The sequence below is a fragment of the Tenebrio molitor genome, chromosome 1 (genome assembly GCF_963966145.1).
Source record: "Tenebrio molitor chromosome 1, icTenMoli1.1, whole genome shotgun sequence".
Taxonomy (NCBI): Eukaryota; Metazoa; Arthropoda; class Insecta; order Coleoptera; family Tenebrionidae; genus Tenebrio; species Tenebrio molitor.
In genome coordinates, this window is record NC_091046.1 from 15,579,479 (window position 1) to 15,592,307 (window position 12,829).

Genomic DNA, 12,829 nt, shown 5'->3' on the forward strand with positions numbered 1-12,829 from the left:
GGGAAGTGTTGGAAATATGCAAACTCCCATCAAGTTATATAACTACAGTTATTATTATGACACTAATAGAAAAGTTGTATTAAATATAAAAGCTAGAAATAAAGATCTGTTTTGAATCCACAAATACGTTTTCAAACACTGCATAGACTCTACATATTTAAATCAAATAAGACTCTTGTTACATTTTGTAAAAATTCCACTGGCAAGAATTGCTATGTTAGCTGTAATAATAATATGAAATTGTTTTAACTAAGTTCTGGTAATATTGAAGTGTGAAGTTCTGTCATAAAAAACAACATCCACAATGTACAGTCGCGATCAATAAATTTTGGACACTAGTATCATCGTGCTGTCATACATTCTAAAACGACCTTAATACTTTAATAACCTTAATTTTGATGGTGTCAATTTTGAAAATGTGAATGTCAGATTTACCGACAAAATATTCAAGAAGTTTTAAAAAGAATGGAATAGAACGAGGTTTTAATTAATAAAAAATAGAAAATAAATAAATAAAAACTATAAACGTAATATTTTGTTATCGCTCATGTTGACAATTTGTAGATAAATTTGACAACAATTTCATCATTCATGTGTGACAATTTCAATAAAGCATGATTTAGAGTAATTTTTTTATATGACAGAAAAATGATGTCCAAAATTTAATGATCGCAATAGTACATATTTGCTTTTCATTTATTCTTCTTTCAATTTTTTTTTTGCAATTACATATTACGTTCGACGAAAGATGTACTCTCTATAATAACATCAAACGATCAGTGCCCTAGATTGACATATGTACATACATATATGTAAAATTATGAATTTTTTGATCATTATTACGGTACAAAAATAATTAATTAAATTCACAAAACACAGGAAACTTACTTACTCATTAAATGGTGATAACTACGTTTATGGAAGAAGCTTCAGATGATGACTACATGCCCCACAAATAACCATTCGAAAACTAAACTTTCGGTTGTTGACGGCTTGACACTGACAGCCGCATCATTGACAAATAATATTTGACATTTCAAATCAAATTAAATTAAACATGCTGGTGAATCTGTTCGAGAAAAAATGTTTAGAGTAAAATGGGGGACATTTCGAGCATTTCCTTTAGTTAATTTTTTGATAATTGTTCTGCATTTCAAGTTTAATTTCTTGTTATCGTTAATTTTTACTCGCATAACCTATCACTTTGTCGCTGTTAATGTTACGTCAAATATCTGTCAAATAAACCATAGCCGGTTGCAATGTTGCAAATAGCCGAACAAAAAAATGTTCTTAGTTGTATTGCCAACTCAAACAGTCCTTCTTGATCACCCCGTATATTTTTTTTAATTAGCTTGCAATAACGGTCATTTAGTACAAACCTAATAGTTTGTCGACGACATTTTACGAAAATAATTTTAACTACTATCAGAATAGTACGATTCAAACGTTTACTTAATAATACTTTGACGTTAAAACCCACTTAGTGGTCGACATTTGCTCTTAATTGGAACGGATAGTAGTTATATTGTTCATTTTTGAATAAAAGCAGACAGAAATGCACACACTAAACTGTACTACTGTCGTACTACACTTCAAAATTTGTTTTGCGTTTCTCTGGTTTTAAAAGTTATTAGTTTTGATCGTGTTGCTGTTTTGCTTGTTCCGTTGCGATTTTTTGTTAATTTTTTTGAATTTGTGAAGTGAGTGCGTGCCTTAAAAATCTAGCATAATGAACACTTTAAGTGACATTACAAACATCGAAAATGATACAGAGGTAATTTTTGTTCATGCATTAAATATTAAATAATCCCTTGTTTGTGTTTAGCCATTTCCGAAAAAAGCTGGATATTTTAATTTTAGTAGCCAGCTTTTTTCGGAAATTCTAAAATGTATTGTGGGTTGCATTTTTCGTCGGGCACATTATCACTGGTGAAATACCCGGAATGGCTTATCATTACGAAAATAACGAGTTCACAAATATGTATGGGCAGCCTGGGCCACGTCAGTTATTTATTAATCTAGTACAGCGGAGAAATAGACAGGACCGGACTCAAAATTTTATAAAACAATAAATATACAATCAATTATCTCCATTACAAACATTTTACTAAGAAGATTCAGGCTAAAATTCTTAAGAATAATGTATAATAAAGTCCTCGTCGAAAAATAGTCAATTTTGACTTAAATTGTAAATTATTTTACAATAGGAGAGAAAATCGTCTTATAACTACCATAAATAATTCCATAAATAAATAGGGGCTGTTACTTTACCTGATGTTTGCTCTTCCTTGAGTCGGTACTGCACAACAAAGGGGCAATAAAGTTAGAGGGTATTATGGTAGTTATAAGACGGTGTGCTGTCCTATTGTAAAATGATTTACAATTTAAGTCAAAATTGACTATTTCTAGACGAGGACTTTACCTCGTGTTACAAGCAACGTCTCAATTTCGAAAACACCCTGTATATTATTCTTTTTTTTTGTAGTAACTCCTTGAACAGCTGCACATAAAATGTAGAAAAAGGAATCAAAAGCCATTTTGCATCCTGAAAATGCATTATGTATTAAGAAAATGAAATTTAAGCACTTATCCGGTAAGAATTTACAAACGAATTTTGATTATATCAAACTTAAAAGAACCCACAATAAACCTTGAAAATAAAGAATAACACCTATAATGTTGATAACATTAACATTCAAGGGGACATTAAGTACACTTTTACTGACTGAAACCGAATTATTTCAATTACCTGCCACTGACAATGACAGTGACATCAGGTAATGACAAATCTGATCTACACAAGCAAAATGTAAGTGTATGCTTTTTCAATGAACAGAAGTGTACAATAAAAACTACGGGCAGTAGAAGAAAATAATCCTATAGATGGTTTTTACATTTCATTGCTATCGCGATCAAAAGACTTTTTGATCATACGAAACATAATACCGTGAAATCGAAAAAAAAATTAGAGTTGGCTGTGACCAAAAATTTCATTTGGAAATTCGTTAAGATTTCAATTATCAGATGTCCGTCTTAAAAGTTAGGTTAGTGATTTTGAGAACGTTGAAACCTGATTTTCATAAAGGTGTGAATTATGTGTGACCTGTCGGCAAACTTTTGTTGAAATTCCTCAAAACTCGAAGTGTCGAATAGGACCATTCACCGTTCTTAAGTCTTTCTCCATTCCTGAAATAACACTGCACAATGAAAATGTTTTGCTCTAAAGTGAACATATTGTAACAGCAAATTTAAATAGTTAATAATTAATAATGACAATTACAATTGTAATGGCATTTGAATTAAATTTCGCTCGCACGATGCTAACGTACTAATTCCAATTCTAATCTAAATTAATTTGTTTAAAATATTACTACCCTATCAGTCCAGTTTTAGAAATGATACTTAATTGCTTTAAAAGTAAGGAACGTGGAATCTTAGAAAAATGTTAGAAAATTTGAAATTATTATTATTAAAGTCTATACCGTCATCATTACGCCACAATCACCACAACCACCAAACAATTTTCTGCAACATTTTAGATTAGTACCTACATGTTTCATGTTTAGAAAATATGGTTATGTTACCTAGGGCTGGTTGCAACAACGTGAGTTAAATTTAACTACAGATTAAAATATACAAAAACATTGTTATAACCAAAGTATCGAAGCATTTTAACCTACAGTTAATTTTAACTGGCGTTAGTGAAACCGCCCCTTAATCGATTATGAAAAATTTAATATTTTAATTTATAACGGTTGGTTGCTATGAAAATATTTTAAGCTTTACTGACATGATGCGACCTGCGTGATGATGTTGCAAGTTTTGTATTTCATGTAGACCTCACATTTTTAGTTGTTAACACTGTATATTGTATAAGTCCAAAATAATGTAAACTAGGATGCAACTATCTAAACACAATTTGCACTACATTCGACAGGTATTACTCTGCAAGTAGTTATTTATTTAGCATCTAGAAAAGCAGCACTATAGACTGTGCTTGTTACATGTTGCTATCTTCATAAATAGCCAATAATGGAGGTCCAAAATCTGCAGGTAATTTTCAGCTCAAAATAACACAGTCTGGCGGCAATTATGATTAATACGACAGCAGCTAATGCAAAGGAGTCGTTAAACAGTAACAATGTGCAATTTTTGTTGGTCTGTTTGTAGAGCTTTTTCCTCGACGCGTTACACTTGTCACATTATTTTCCAAGCTTTTATTTTTGTTGTATGTATGTACATATTACAATATAAGTTTGCTTATTAGGGAGAGTAAGCGCAACAGTGTGAGATTGTAGCGCACGGTGGCCGACGCATAGCACCGCGACGGCCGTGTCTATCTTAGCGGCGCGTTCTTGTTTAAAATCGATGGTAGTTAGAAACGACGCTCAGTTACCGACGCTCGCTCACTGAGTCCGGAACTGTTACTAAATTAACCGTTAACGCCGTGACATGTTACACGTTGCTTTTCAATACCGTGAAAAATAGCTAAACAATTTATCTGTGAGAGCAACCACCTGGGGAATACAAGGTAGGGAAGAACTAATAATACCATTTAAATAAGCATTAGAAATCGACCAGAACCGAGTTAATTAAAAACAACTGCTTACTCAGACTTGGGCACTTTCAAAGGTCTTTTGTTGTAAAAGAAGGTAATGATAGTTTTAATCGTTTGATGTTCATCAATAAAACATCGCCATCACATTAAGGAACTCATTAAATTCTTTCCGTGGTCTCAAAAGGACTCACTAACAATGGAAAACGTCGGGAAGCAGAATACGTTATTTACGAGGAAAATTAAATGATTTCCCAGTTTCCCACGTCACGGAACGTACTTTTCCTCACCTGGGAGGATTGTTACGAAAACTTGAAACGTCTTTTTAATCTCGCATGCAAACAAGTTTTCTCAGCCAACTTTATAAAGTTACCTCCGCTGTCTAATACAGCATTAAACATATTTCATAATATTCATTAGATGTGTAAGATAGCTGTCGCGACTTCCCTTTAATATTCCTAGATGTGACGCGAGCTTGGGGATCTTTAATTAGCCACATCTAGAATATAAACGATAGTACCTACGGTTTTAAACATTTCGAAATAATTGATGCAATTTAAAAATTTCTTAACTAACTTTTTCTAAATTACCATAGCACCGTTTGATTTACTTAACCACCTACATGTTTGTGTATTTAAAATAAAAGTTTAGAAACTATCAACATTATACAGAAAAAATCGGTTAAATAATAAATTCATTCATTTAAATAATAAAGACTCGTATTATCAACATGTCTCTAACTTTACACCGTCTCTCCCCTAAAACAAATCAAAGTTTGGAAAGTAGTTGAATTCTTAGTTGTACTGAATAAGAAAATTGTCTCTCTTTCATATATTATTAAATACATAAAGCGTCTCTTGTGGAATATTCTTGCGATTAATATTAATGTGGAAATTTCAACGTATTTCAGAACTGCACTTATGTATAACTTTACAAATTCAACAACATCTTGTCTTTGATGGACAATTGATAAAATATTCACATTTCTTTGCCTTTACAAATATTTGTAACACTTAACGTATTTTGCTACCTAATTTTACAAAATTTGAACAATAACAGACTTTATTCACTGCACAATATTAGTTAGCAATACCCCCTTATTAGTAGAGAATAATTGTTGTAAATCAAATTTTAAAAACAGTAAATTTTGCTAAAATGTCATCTACTTGTTCCTAGGTAGTACAATTTTTTAGACCGTTACCCAATAATATTAACTAATCATTAATTTATTACAATACATCATTTCAATTTATCATCAAAACTGATTTTAACAGTCGTTTTATTTTCTGTACTACCTTTATACTCTTAACTCATTCACCTTAATAATTTTTTTATTTCCCACATCTCCGACAACGGTGAATAAACTACAGAAAGACAAAGGAAGATCTGGTAAGAGCAGTTGAAGTTTGATTATATAATCATTCTTCCATACAATTTCCTAGTGCAGTGATGATAATCAATTCTTAGAGTTGTAAACGTTTTAAAATATTATTTTCTACTTTGCGTTCGTACTGATGCTATTACGATACTGTTTTGCGTATCGTAATAGGAAAAGGCGTGATATAATAATAATAATACTAAAAATAGTGAAATTTAATTTTTTAATTTTGATGGATTCTGTGGTGTCACGGCAGACCGCAGACGTGACCTTGGGTGGAATCCTTCAACTTTAACGGTTTTAAATTTTAAATTTTTTTTTTCATTGAAAAAGTGGCATAGTAGAAAAAATACTGTATGACATCTCGTTTATAAGGCATTTTATTGCACTTACTCCTTTAGGGCACTCCTCGCTACGCTCGTCATGCTCTAAAACCATGCGTGCAATAAAATGCTTCTTATAAGACTCGTATCATAATATACTATTATGCTAAGGCTTTAGTAAATGCCTTATAGGTAGTATAGATTGTTTATTCTTCATTAGCATTGTAAATGCACGTTATCAGAATAGTAGAAAAAAGTTTATTCAGTGACTGAATATTAATGAACTAATTACTTAATAAAAAAATAACATTAATAAATAATAGTTATTTATTTAACGAGTTCGTGTGTAAATTGGGCTTTTTCTGGTTTGAGTGGGCCAGATTAAAACGCGAGTGAAACGAGCGTTTTAAAGGCTCACGAGTGCCAAAAAAAGTCCAATTTACAAGAACGACTTGAATACAACGTTTTTTTGTTCGACGACCCCCTTAAAGGCTCCAAATCGCTTAAAATATTTAAAATTAACTTGACGTTTCGTTTTGACAAGTTGTCACATTTATCAAAATCCGTTCACATAGGACAAAATTCTCAAATTCTGACATATCGTGAGGAAGTTCCTTAACATTGAAAGTCAAAATGTGGAGGCGAAAAATTTATTCCCTTCTAGTGAAAAGCATGGAAAATCTAAAGAACACATTTCATCGAAGTTTCAGTTACTAGACAAATTAAATGTAACACCAGCAATAGATGATGCAAGAAAAATTCACATTGAGTCTCATAATCTTTCAGTTAAACATAATCGCAATATAATTAAAAGATAAATTACTGATTGTACATTTTTTTTAATCTTGTCAAAACCTGCCTCCCCCATTTACTGACCCACGAGCCGCCACTGTTTTCCGAACAATTTTTACCCCCGCTTTGTGCACTAAAATTTGTCGAGATGTTGCTCGAAAGGTTCAGTTATGCATTGAGCATAATGGTGGGCAATTTGAACATTTTTAATAAAATTTAAATTTGAATGTTTTACGTTTGACAATTCTTGACATTTATTTATCTCAATTTAGATAGCGGCGTTGCCATGCATAAAAAAGGTCTCTGTAAAAAAGTGTCATCTTGCGGGACCAATCGAAAAACTTGCTACCACATTTCTGGGCGCTCTGTAAGTGTGAACTGGCCCAACTTTTGACTCGATAATGCCATTTCCCTGCTTTTTTGATGTCACAAGAAAAACTTCAAAGTGATTTTTAATAATTGTCATTTAGTAATGACACTAATGATTGGTTTACATTTTTTTTTTAAATGTCTAAAAATTGTTGGTCAAACTTCCGTGTCCGGAATAGTACTTATTGTATCATGCATTCAAATAAACCTGGGCTGAGAAGGCGTTGAAAAAAGTAAACCCTTTGGAAGAGTGTAAAGTTTGAATTTACGACCGTTTGACACGAATGACATTTGTTTATGTTTAATCGGCACATAATTGAACATGTTTGTTTTTAGCAAAGAGTGCTCTTAGATATTTGCTTCGAGAATAGAAATCGTTAGTTATTCTACCTATTTTTAATGTAAAACATTGTCAAGAAAGAAAAAAACAGGAAGATTTTTTGTTTATACATTTTAAATTCGCTGTCAACATGCACTAATTAGAACTGTCAATTTACACTTTAAAAGAGCAAAATATTGACGGTTTTCAACGCCTTCCCAGTCCAGGATTTCATCTGAACGCCCGATGTTGAAAGACCATGTAAAACAAACCATTAACAAATTTAAACTTTTTTGTCATTCGAAAGCTGTGGGATAACTTTGCAGCATTTTATATCGGGCGTTCAAATGAAATCCTGGGCTGAGTAGTAGGCGTTGGAAAAATTAAACTGTTTAGAACAGTGTAAATTTTGAATTTCCCGCCGTTTGACACGAATGACATTTGTTTATGTTTAATCGGGACATAATTGAACATGTTTGTTTTCAGCAAAGGGTGCCCTTAGATAATTGCTTCGAGAATAGGAATCGTTACGTTATTATATTTTTGATGTAAAACATTGCAAAGAAAGAAAAAAAAAAGAAAAAATGTTTGCCTCAAAATTTTAGGTTAGCTGTCAACATGCTCCAATTAATCTACGCTTTAAAAAAGCACAACGCCTTCCCAGCCCAGGATTTCATTTGAACGCGCGATATCCGAAAGTAATTCATTTTATTGAACAACGAAAACCAATGAGATATAAGTTCGCAATAGTTATGGTGCTGACTGACGTAGGATCAAAATTTGCAAGGCGACTGAAACCAGAACCATATTATTTAGGTGACTGATTCGGAACTCGTACGAAGGTTTTCGCAAAACCAACCATTTGAGGCATTTTTTACCACACATAGCTTCGTCACTACAGTTGGTTGCAAAGAAAACGGGAACTGTCAGAATACAATTGACACATTTTTTCATAGTGCGAAACCTTCTTACGAGAGATAGGTTAGAATTACATATGGTCAAAATTCAATGACATTTTTTAAAATTATTTAATAGCAATTGTCAAGTAGACAATTAACAAATGTACAAAACCAAATTTACATTTAGAAAAATTTTCATGTCCCGTTTTTTTTGCAACCAACTGTAGGTACTGTAGGTACAGTTGGTTCCACAAAAAAAGGGAAGTGTCAGAATAAAATTGACACATTTTTACAACTTCTCCATAGTGTGAAACCTTCTTACGAGAGATGGGTTAGAATTAACCTCAGAACTCAATGACATTTTTAGAAATTGTACTGTACATTTCAAAACGAAAAAACAATCAAATAAGTAAAATATGCCAGCGCTAGCATATACTCGTAAGTCGCGGCATAAGGGATCAGATTATTATTATACCTATTTATAGACGAGTATTATGTGAATCTTCTGAACTATTAGACAAGAAAATTTACGAAAAAGACCTAGAATTAAGTAGAAAAAGATTTTGTTCCACCACGACAACACCCTTATTCAACCGTCGGCAACTGTCGCGGTAAAACACTGTCAACGCAACGGTATGAAGTGTCGGCTACATTACTATAGAATCTTTGTAGAAATGAGGACGTATATAAATACAACGAAAATATTTTCAACTTTCAAAAATTGAAAAATTGTCGCATTATAACATTGTTGAACCAAATAGAGAAATACTAAGGAGATTATATGAAACATATAACATAAAATGTAGTTTGTACATTATTTTTTCTTTCCTTCTTGATTATATTGCAAATTTTTCAAACTGATGCGGAGCGATATAAAACGTTAATTAAGTCTCAAAAAAAATTGTAAGATACCTTTTAATTTTAGTAATATGTATCGATCTTTTTGTAGGTACAAATTTTTTTCCCACAGTAAATTCTGGTATAACGTATAGTGCACATAATCTGCGGCACTACTAGATGCATAATTTATTTACGTGGCGTGCTTGGTACTTCACACTAAGTGACAAGGAAATAAACATTGTATAATAAAATGTCACTATTATTCTCTATATTTTATACTAGTACTTTGTAATTTTCTTTTCATTTTCTCATGTAGATATATTTCCACTAGACAACACGCATGCTATATCATTATTTGAAATATATATCTCAATTTCAAAAACATGCTAAAATTTTAATAATCTTCGCTGCCCGAAAAATTTTAATCGAGTGTCGGTTATTGAATTGCACGGATCATTGCCAGATAAAATGAAAATACAAAATAAATAATATCCCTCTGAATAAACTTATCGTTTCAGTTTCTTCCCCAAGGCTGACTCAATTACGAATTTTCTTGATCACATGATATTATGTATCATGTGATCAAGAAAATTTGTAATCCAGGCGTCCTTGGAAATGAAACCACGTGTCTTCTTCGATTGATACATTTAATTGTGGTATCTAAAGTGACGTAATTGAAGACTGAAGAAATTAATTTTAATTGTCATAAATTTGATATAGCCAATGGTTTAAACGAGCTTATACATAAAACTGAAGTCCTTATAACCAATCGAATAACTATTCAGGTTAATTAATATTTTTCGTTAGATTTCTTACTAGACATTTCATTGTAATTTGCACCGCGGCTGCACATGTTTACGTGAAACTTCAACAAACAACTTCTTCCTTATTTAAAAGTACTTCCGTCATTTTTTCTTTGCGTATTTATCATTTTATTTGACTATCGCTTCAGTTCAATCTCTAACATTTCCGAGGCTGACTTGATTACAAATTTTCTTGATCACATGATACATCGGATGTTCATTTAAATTTCCCATCAAAGTTAGCATTCAAGAGTGGATTGTGAACACATCTGTAGATTGACAATAACATAACATAAACAAAAACAATACTCAACAATCCTAAACAGCGTTTCTTACAGTAATTTTGAAAGTACTGTATTTAATACTATAAAATTCGACATTATGAGAATATTAGTTAACTTTCCTACACTTTCCTCGTGTTCCACTCGGGCTAATTAATACGTTTTGGAAATGCATGAGAAAATGAGAAAATTTCCGGATATTAATCAATACACGAGGGCATATTCGGTAAGAAAATCGCAACGACACGGACATTATGCTTCTTAAATTATAAATTTCTGACAAAAAAAAATCAAGTTGTATAACAGAATTATCCTTGACAACGGAAAAAAAATTGAGATTTTTAATAAATAGATAATTTTGATTGGCTGAAAAAATTTCAACTTATTAATTTCATGTTGGGTTAGCTAGGTGCAAAAAATTTCCAGGAAATCTCTATCTTGTTATAGAAACGACACCGAATTCTGTTTTTCTATTGGCTATTTTTAAGTGTCGTGCGATTTTCGACAGTATTAGTTATGACGTCGCTAACAATAGAGTCTAATATTTTAGAAAAAACACTCATTATACTAATACATACCTCTATAGTTTCCACCACAGTCTTGGATCCACTCTTATGAATTGGTATAATATCTGACGTTTTCCAATTCAAAGGAAACGCACCCGTACTTAAGGATTTGTTGAAAATAGATTTAGAAACATACTCACAATATAAACCAACAACTGGAACAACTGAAATACCTAACTTACTAATATTATAAAAAGTCATTTTATACTTTTGTTTTATGAACATCTGGTAGGAACACTACAGACAATATTACAATACTACAAGACATTTGATCTAAAAATTCCATTAATTTGGTCGTGGCATTTTAAAAATTTTGTTTGGTCGTCAACGAAATCGACTAAACACAAAAAAAAACTGATGTTTTTTAAATTACTATCTAATACATTCTAATCTCTTTATTTATATATTATTAATCATAATTATTTAAGTTATCGATAAAATAAATCTGATTAAACAAATGACATATTGTTTATATTTTATGACTAGAAACATGATGCATATATCATTACAATAGCTTCAATAATATTGTTTTATTATCATGCCGAAATCATAATTACATATTTATCTGTTTCAAACTTCGTAAGTAAGAACCAAATGTGTAATCATAATAATCAATATAGAAATTATATATGTACTTAAATATGAGTATCTTCAAAATTTTTAAAGTAATTTTACTTCCATGTTTCGTAAAGAAATACAAGTGTGGTGATGGGAAGAAAAAATTGTACCCCAAATAAGATAAATTTTTTATTGTCCTGTGCTAAAAACGCTAGGCAAATTGCTTTTCCGTATAGCGACTCTCCATACATTTGTCTGTATATCTGTTTACTTGGCCGTCTGTTTGTAAAATTTTCGCTCAGTCCCGGTAATTTCTGCAAAACTTCACCTTGTAGCTGTTATCACATGCTGTCACTGTCGTCAATTTTAACTTTTTTGTTCATTTTGGGCTTCATTTTTATTAAAAAAGCAGATTTTTCAAAACTAACTGATATATAATGTTACAAAATGGTTTATCAAAATCAACAAAGATATTTATGATAGAAAATTATTTTCTCACCGAACGCAAGATCAACGGCGAATGATCGTTACAATGGTTTGTCAGTTAAAGTTATATGCGCAGTTTATACGTAACATTCTTATATTGGACAAGCAGTCGTAATTTTTTTCCAAATGTTGCTGATCAAATTTATTTAGAGACCCGTTGGGTCAATGCCTATAATCATATAAGGGCTTTCTAACGAATTCTACTAGAACTAAGAAATTTACTGTTAAAAATTATTTTGAAAAATTAATTTAGAACATGGAGTCATGTATCCATTTGTACAATTAATTTCAAAATTATAGAGTACAGCTAATTTTCTACAGTGTAAAATGCACTAACATTTTTTGTCAATGACCAATGTCAATTTTGACAAACAAAATATCTAATCTAACGGAAAACGCGAAAGTGCTCATTCTTTTCAAATTAGAAGAAGGGTGGTCGATCCGGAGGGTAGCCCACTATTATAACATCGCCAAAAGCACCGTGCAGAGGATAAAACAGACTATTATGGTGTTCTAAAATATCAATGACATTTTATGTTGTCAAACTTACCTAACCTGTATAAAAAATGACACTCAAATTTCAAAAAGGCATCTTTACATGTGAAAAAAACTGTAATAAATCGAATTCTTGATTTTTGAAATTAACTGTACCTGTGTGCA

The 12,829-nt window shown here is 31.5% G+C and overlaps 1 protein-coding gene across 1 annotated transcript in view; it reads left to right on the forward strand.

The window, feature by feature from the left end:
• Positions 1-4,397: 4,397 nt before the first annotated feature.
• The window catches only part of LOC138141231 (discoidin domain-containing receptor 2-like), a 173,371-nt gene continuing 164,939 nt past the window's right edge, over positions 4,398-12,829 (forward strand). The window contains exon 1 of the mRNA XM_069061930.1: positions 4,398-4,531. The gene's annotated coding sequence lies outside the window, so the exon portion shown is untranslated. The remainder of the gene's footprint in view (positions 4,532-12,829) is intronic.